The following is a 7,167-nucleotide window of genomic DNA, read 5'->3' as shown; positions in this document are numbered from 1 at the left end:
GTTTATTTCTTCTTCTCGCTTTCTTCTCGTGTGTTTTTTTAAATTGAGAAAAACAAAAAAAAGCTTGTAAGTTTACTTTCCTGCTTGCCTAGTGGTTTTTTAAAAAGAAAACCCAAAAAGATTTCCCGTTCTTCTTTTGCTTGTTGGGAGCTTTCCCGTGTAAATAGTTTTCTTTTTCTTTGGGTCAAGGTAGAAGACCATGATTAAAATGTTTAGTGGCTCTCACTTGCATTATTGTTTATCCGTCAGAGAGTCGTATTACTTTGTCTTCTCCTCTGAGTTTGCTTGCAGATTCCAGCTTAGTCCAATGCACGATCACTCTCATTATTATTCACATCATTCGGTCGTGCAAGTGAAAGGCAATAATGACGATATATGATGAAGTGATTGAGCCTGGAAAAGCTGGTATGAACTTGACCTATTTTGTTTTTGTACATATGACTAGCTCATCATTCCTAATTCTGCTTTGTTATGAGAGAAACATGTTTGCAATGACAACATAGAGATCATAGTTTCTGATGCCATGCTTAATTATCCAGGAGCTTATAATGGTTTGTCTTGATTACCAACATGAGTTTCAACATGATTATGATGTAGTATCATAGGATGGTATCCTCCTTTGAATGATTCAAGTGGCTTGACTTGGCGCATGTTCACGCATGTAGTTGAAACAAAATCAACATAGCCTCTAAGATATTCATGTTAATGGTGATTTAAATCCTACTCATGCTTGCACTCAACATTGGTTAATTTCAATGCTTATTGATGACTCTTGTCGCTCTCTAGTTGGTCGCTTCCGAGTCTTTTGCTAGCCTTCAGTTGTACTAAACGGGAATACTGCTTGTGCATCCACTACCATAAACCCAAAGTTGTTCCATATGAGTCCACTATACCTACCTATATGCGGTATCTACCTGCCGTTCCAAGTAAATTTGCATGTGCCACTCTCTAAATCTTCAAATAATATCTGTTTTGTATGCCCGAACTGCTCATGTGGTGACAAGGGGCGGTCATTATCTTCCATGCTAGGCGTGTTATCCTCGATACATGTTTATTCACTATCACTCACGAGAAAGGGGCCGGTAATTGGAATGCACAGTTCCATGCTCAAACCAAAAATATAATTGCACACAGAACTCCCCCTGGATTGTTGTTGGTATGGACGGCACGGCACCCGAGGATTCGGTTAGTCGTGGAGTGTGATTGATCGGTGGTGGGGGAGTTAAAACTTTACTTTTCTGTTTGGGAACTGCCTATAATATGTGTAGCATGGAAGATGGTGAAAACTCTTGGTCATCGCGTTGACAATGAAAGCATACCACCCAAAATTATTTATCTCTGTTCTAAAGGCTTGAGCTCTGGCACCTCTGCAAGTCAATGCTTCCCTCTGCGAAGGTCCTATCTATTTACATTTCTGTTGAGTCATCCTCTTCTTATTAAAATGCACCAATTAGAGAGCACCTCCGTTATTTTTATGCTTTGCTATTAATTGATATTGAGTATGACTGTGACTGGATCTTCTTTGCCATGAATTACAATGTTCAGTCAGCCCTTGGTCTTTGAAGGTGCTCTACATTTATGTTTTGCGGTCTCAGAAAGGGCTAGCGAGATACCATTTGTTCATATTGTTTCATGATTGTTTTGATTGAAGTGTTTACTTTTGAAACTTATTATTATTGCTCGTTAGTTGATTATGCCATTGATATGAGTATACCATGAGACCTAAATGTCATTGCTTATGTGGTTAGCTTATGATCTTGCTGAAAATCTGAATATGAGTTAGACATAATTACAACAACAAGATCAAACAGAGTTCGTAAAAGTTTTTCTTTTGTGTCTTTTAGTTTTTCAACTGAATTTCTTGAGGACAAGCAAGGATTTAAGCTTGGGGGAGTTCATACGTCTCCATCGTATCTACTTTTCCAAACTCTTTTGCCCTTGTTTTGGACTCTAATTTGCATGATTTGAATGGAACTAACCTGGAGTGACGCTGTTTTGAGCAGAATTGCCATGGTGTTGTTTTTGCACATAAATAAAAGTTCTTGGAATGACCTGGAAATTTACGAGGATTTTTTGTGGAATATATCATGTAATAGAGTAAGTTTTGATGGGGTTTGATCCCTATTATCCACTATGTTCTAAGATTTATGCTACTACTTTGCTATGCTTAATGCTTGTCACTACGGCCCGAGTGCCATGATTTCAGATCCGAACCTATTATGTTTTCATCAATATATGTGTGTTCTTGATCCAATCTTGCAAGTTGTAGTTACCTACTATGTGTTATGACCCGGCAACCCCGGAGTGACAATAGCCGGAACCACTCCCGGAGATGACCATAGTATGAGGAGTTCATGTATTCACTATGTGCTAATGCTTTGTTCCGGTTCTTTATTAAAAGGAGATCTTAATATCCCTTAGTTTCCATTAGGACCCCGCTGCCATGGGAGGGATGGACAATAGATGTCATACAAGTTCTTTTCCATAAGCATGTATGACTAAATACAGAATACATGCCTACATTACATTGATGAACTGGAGCTAGTTACATATCACCCTATGTTATAACTGTTACATGATGAATGTCATCCAACATAATTATCCATCACCGATCCAATACCTACGAGCTTTTCCTACTGGTCCTTGCTAAGTTACTTTATCGCTACTGCTGTCACTACTCTACTGTTACCGATGCTACCGTTACTATCGCACTACTTTTCTACTGAAACTTTGCTGCAGATACTAAGTCTTTCAGGTGTCGTTGAATTGACAACTCAACTGCTAATACTCGAGAATATTCTTTGGCTTCCCCTTGTGTCGAATCAAAAAATTTGGGTTGAATACTCTACCCTCGAAAACTGTTGCGATCCCCTATACTTGTGGGTTATCACGTCCCAACAAGAAGCCCGACGCACCGCGCCCCAAAGCGCCAAACCAAGGTCAAGAAGCACCAGGAAGGAACCAAGCTCCCCGCAATCAGTAGTATCACAACACGAGACATATTAATCACATCTCCACAGAAGAGGCACAGGAAGACCCGGACTGCATTCTAGGTACGTTCCTCTTCAACTCCACCCCACCAACAATATTGTTTGATTGTGGTGCTTCGCATTCTTTTGTTACTCAAAGGTTTGCGGAAAAGTGTGGTTTGAAGCCTACCCTGCTTAACGGGCAAATGGCTGTACATCCCGGGGAGCAGTGTTAAGGACCAACCTAGGGTGTAGAGGAGTCGGAATTGCTATCAATGGGATAGGCTTCTCAGCAGATCTCATCGTCATAAAGTCGCAAGGCCTAGAAGTAATTCTTGGTATGGATTGGTTGGCCAAACACAGGAGCATCTTGGACTCTGCCAACAGGGATATTACCATGACAAGCGACCAAGGGGTCAAAGTCAAGTATGTATCTGAGCCAGTATCCACTAGAGTACCGTAGGTTAATAGCCTGTCGGAAGAAGAGTTGTACCGAGTGCTGATAGTCTGCGAGTACCCGGACGTCTTTCCTGATGAGCTACCAGGGATGCCTCCCGACTGAGACATCGAGTTCATTATTGAGCTCATGCCTGGATCGAGTCCTATCTATAAGAAGCCTTATAGGATGGGATCCGAAGAGCTACCAGAGCTGAAGAAGCAGCTGGATGACCAACTCAGGAAAGGATTCATTCGTCCGAGTGCATCACCTTGGGGATCACCTGTTCTGTTTGTGTCTAAGAAGGATGGGACTATCAAACTCCACATCGATTACCATTGTCTCAATGAGGTCACGATCAAGAACAAGTACCCACTCCCCAAGATTGAAGACTTGTTTGACTAGTTAAATGGAGCCAAGGTATTTTCCAAGATCGATCTCCGATCTGGATATTACCAGCTGAAGATCCGACCTGAAGACATAGCCAAGACTGCGTTCGTGACCCGGTACGGTCTATACGAGTGCACTGTCATGTCTTTCGGGTTGACAAAAGCCCCAGCTTACTTCATGTACCTCATGAACTAGGTCTTCATGGAATACCTGGATAAGTTTGTCGTCGTATTTATTGATGACATATTAATCTTCTCCAATTCCGAAGAAGAGCATGAGCCACACTTGAGGTTAGTCTCGGAGAAGCTTCAAGAGCACCAACTTTATGCCAAATTCAGCAAGTGCCAATTCAGGCTGAACGAAGTTGTATTCTTGGGTCATACCATAACGGCAAGTGGATTGGCGGTCGATCCTTCCAAGATTACTACAGTAACCAACTGGGAGTCACCAATCGATGTGAAGGAAGTCAGGAGCTTCCTCGTACTCGCAGGATATTACCACAAGTTCGTAGAAGGATGCTCCCGCATCGCTCCACCCATGACTCAGCTCTTGAAGATAGGTAAGAAGTTTGAATGGACGCCGGAGTGTGAAGCAAGCTTCCAGGAGTTGAAGAAAAGATTGACTACCGCCCCGGTATTGGCTACTCCAGATATCAACAAGGAGTTTGTGATATATTGTGATGCCTCCAGAACCAGGCTCGGTGGAGTCCTAATGCAAGATGGCAGGGTTGTGTCGTATCTGTCACAACAACTCCACCCACATGAGGAGAATTATGCCACCCATGATCTCGAGCTGGCAGTAGTAGTGCATGCCCTAAAGGCATGGCGACATTACCTTCTGGGGAAGTGATGTGAAATATACACTGACCACAAAAGTCTGAAGTATATCTTTACCCAAAGGGGATTGAATATGAGGCAACGAAGATGGTTGGAGTTAATAAAAGACTATGACCTCAGCATTCAATACCACCCTGGTAAGGCTAATGTCATGGCTAATCCTTAATCAGGAAGGCCAACACCTTGAATGTTATGCTCAAGGAAAGGTACCCGCCCTATATGAAGAAACGAAAAGCTTTGGGTTGGAGCTAGTTGAACCAGGATTCCTGACTAACCTCAAAGTAAAACCAACGCTGGATGATGAGATCAAGGAGGCCCAAAAGGGGCACAAGTGCATCGAAGGCATCAAGAAGAAGATCCAGGAAGGCAAGGCCCCAGAATTCTCGGTGGATGAGCAAGGAGTAGTGTGGTTTGGGAAAAGTTTATACATAGCCAACAATGCAGAACTCAAGGACTTGATCCTGCAGGAAGCACATGACACACCCTACTCTATTCACCCCGGTGGTACCAAGATGTATCAAGATCTCCGAGAAAGATTCTGGTGGCATGGCATGAAGAGGGAAATAGTGTCTTATGTTGCCAAGTGCGACGTGTGCCAGGGAGTCAAGGCTGAGCATCAGTGACCTGCTGGCCTGCTACAACCTCTCCAAGTGCTTGAATGGAAATGGGACAAAGTAGGCATATACTTCGTCACCGGCTTACCCAGGTTTAGCACAGGCCATGACTCCATATGGGTCATCGTCGACCATCTGACCAAGGTGTCTCACTTCATCCCGGCGAGTACTACCTATGGGGCGACAAGCTGGCTAGCCTCTACATTGACCGTATTGTGAGCCTTCATGGAGTTCCCAAGGAGATTGTATCTAACCGAGGCACGCAGTTCACCTCAAGATTCTGGAAGAAGTTCCAAGAAGCCCTCGGAACCAAGCTCTCTTTCAGCACCGCCTTCCACCCGCAGATGGGCGGACAGACGGAGAGAGTAAACCAGATACTCGAGGATATGCTCCGTGCATGTGTCTTGTCTCATGGTGCCAAATGGGAAGAATGTCTATCGCAAAGTTGTCTAAATCGTGATTCTGAATTGGATCGGAACCTCTATGGTAGGATCGCAAATGGTAGGATCACAACTTTCAGAATCGTAAAATCTTAGATTCTACATAGTAGAATCGTTGAATCGTTCCACCCAATTTCGATCGTATAGTCGTAGAATCGCATGGTAGAATCACCAGTCCAGTCTCTAGATGGCCCCATTTGAAGTGTTGTACGGACGAAAGTGCCGCACCCCGCTCAACTGGTCCGAAACTTGTGAAGGATTTTTTTTGGGCCGGAAGTTCTGCAAGAGGCAGAAGATAAGGTGCCGCTTGTGTGAGAAAACTTGAAGGCAGCCGAGTCGCGACAGAAGAGCTATGCTGATTCTCACCGCGGAAAGTGGAGTTCATTCCCGGAGACCAAGTGTACCTTCATGTCACACCTCTCAAGGGAACCAAGCGTTTCCACGTCAAGGGGAAACTTGCTCCAAGGTTCATTGGACCTTTTAAGATCACGACAAGGCATGGAGATGTTGCTTACCAGTTGGAGCTACCTCCAGAACTTTCGGGTGTGCACAATGTCTTCCACATGTCACAACTTCGGAAGTGTCTCCAAGCGCCGAACCGTCTAGATCTTTATAAGGACATTGACCATCAGGCCATGGACCTTTAACCCGATCTCACTTATCGTGAGAGGTCGACCCGCATCCTCGATGAAGCAGAGCGACGCACCAGAAGCCGCACCATCAAGTATTTCAAGGTTCAGTGGAGCAACCACACCGAAGCAGAAGCAACATGGTAGCATGAAGACTATCTCCGATCTGAGTTTCCATACCTTTTTAGCACCTTGCTTAGGAACCTCGAGGACGAGATGCTTGTAAGGGGGGTAGGTCTCTCACACCCTGTTTTCACAATCACTTTTTTCTGTAATTCAAAAATCTGAGTTTTTTTTTGAAAACTAATGTTGTGAGTGCCATGATTGTCATTGTAAGCTTGTATGCTTAATTATGTGATATCAAAAACTACATTTCTCATGACCTAATTATTTTTCAAATCCTTTTTCTTATTTTTGGCTAATTCAAAACCCTACTTTGGGTTGCTCTACAAGTCCTTGATGGCAAGGAGTGCTCTTACCCAAAGTTCGTGATCTGGTTCTAGCACCATTTTAGTTCACCAAAACCATAAAATAATTATTTTACGAATTATTTTCCTATCTTATTTGCATGTCCAATTCTAAGGCGAGAAATGATATTCCTCTATGGAAAAATAATTTTATGCCTTAGAAAAATCTGAGAAAATTGGGAGATACTCAGAAGGACATATATTTTCAATACATAAGGTTTTCAACCCCTATTTATATTATAAATATTTGAGTAAAACCCTGAAAACCTTTTCTGTCTATTTTGACCTTTTCAAAAAAACCCAAAGGAAATATTCTCAGTAAATTCCTAGAACATTCCACTGGTATCCCTAAGCCATATTTGGTGCACATATAAAATTTCACCTTG

Source organism: Hordeum vulgare, chromosome 5H (assembly GCF_904849725.1).
Source record: "Hordeum vulgare subsp. vulgare chromosome 5H, MorexV3_pseudomolecules_assembly, whole genome shotgun sequence".
Classification (NCBI taxonomy): Eukaryota; Viridiplantae; Streptophyta; class Magnoliopsida; order Poales; family Poaceae; genus Hordeum; species Hordeum vulgare.
This window is presented reverse-complemented; position numbering follows the sequence as displayed.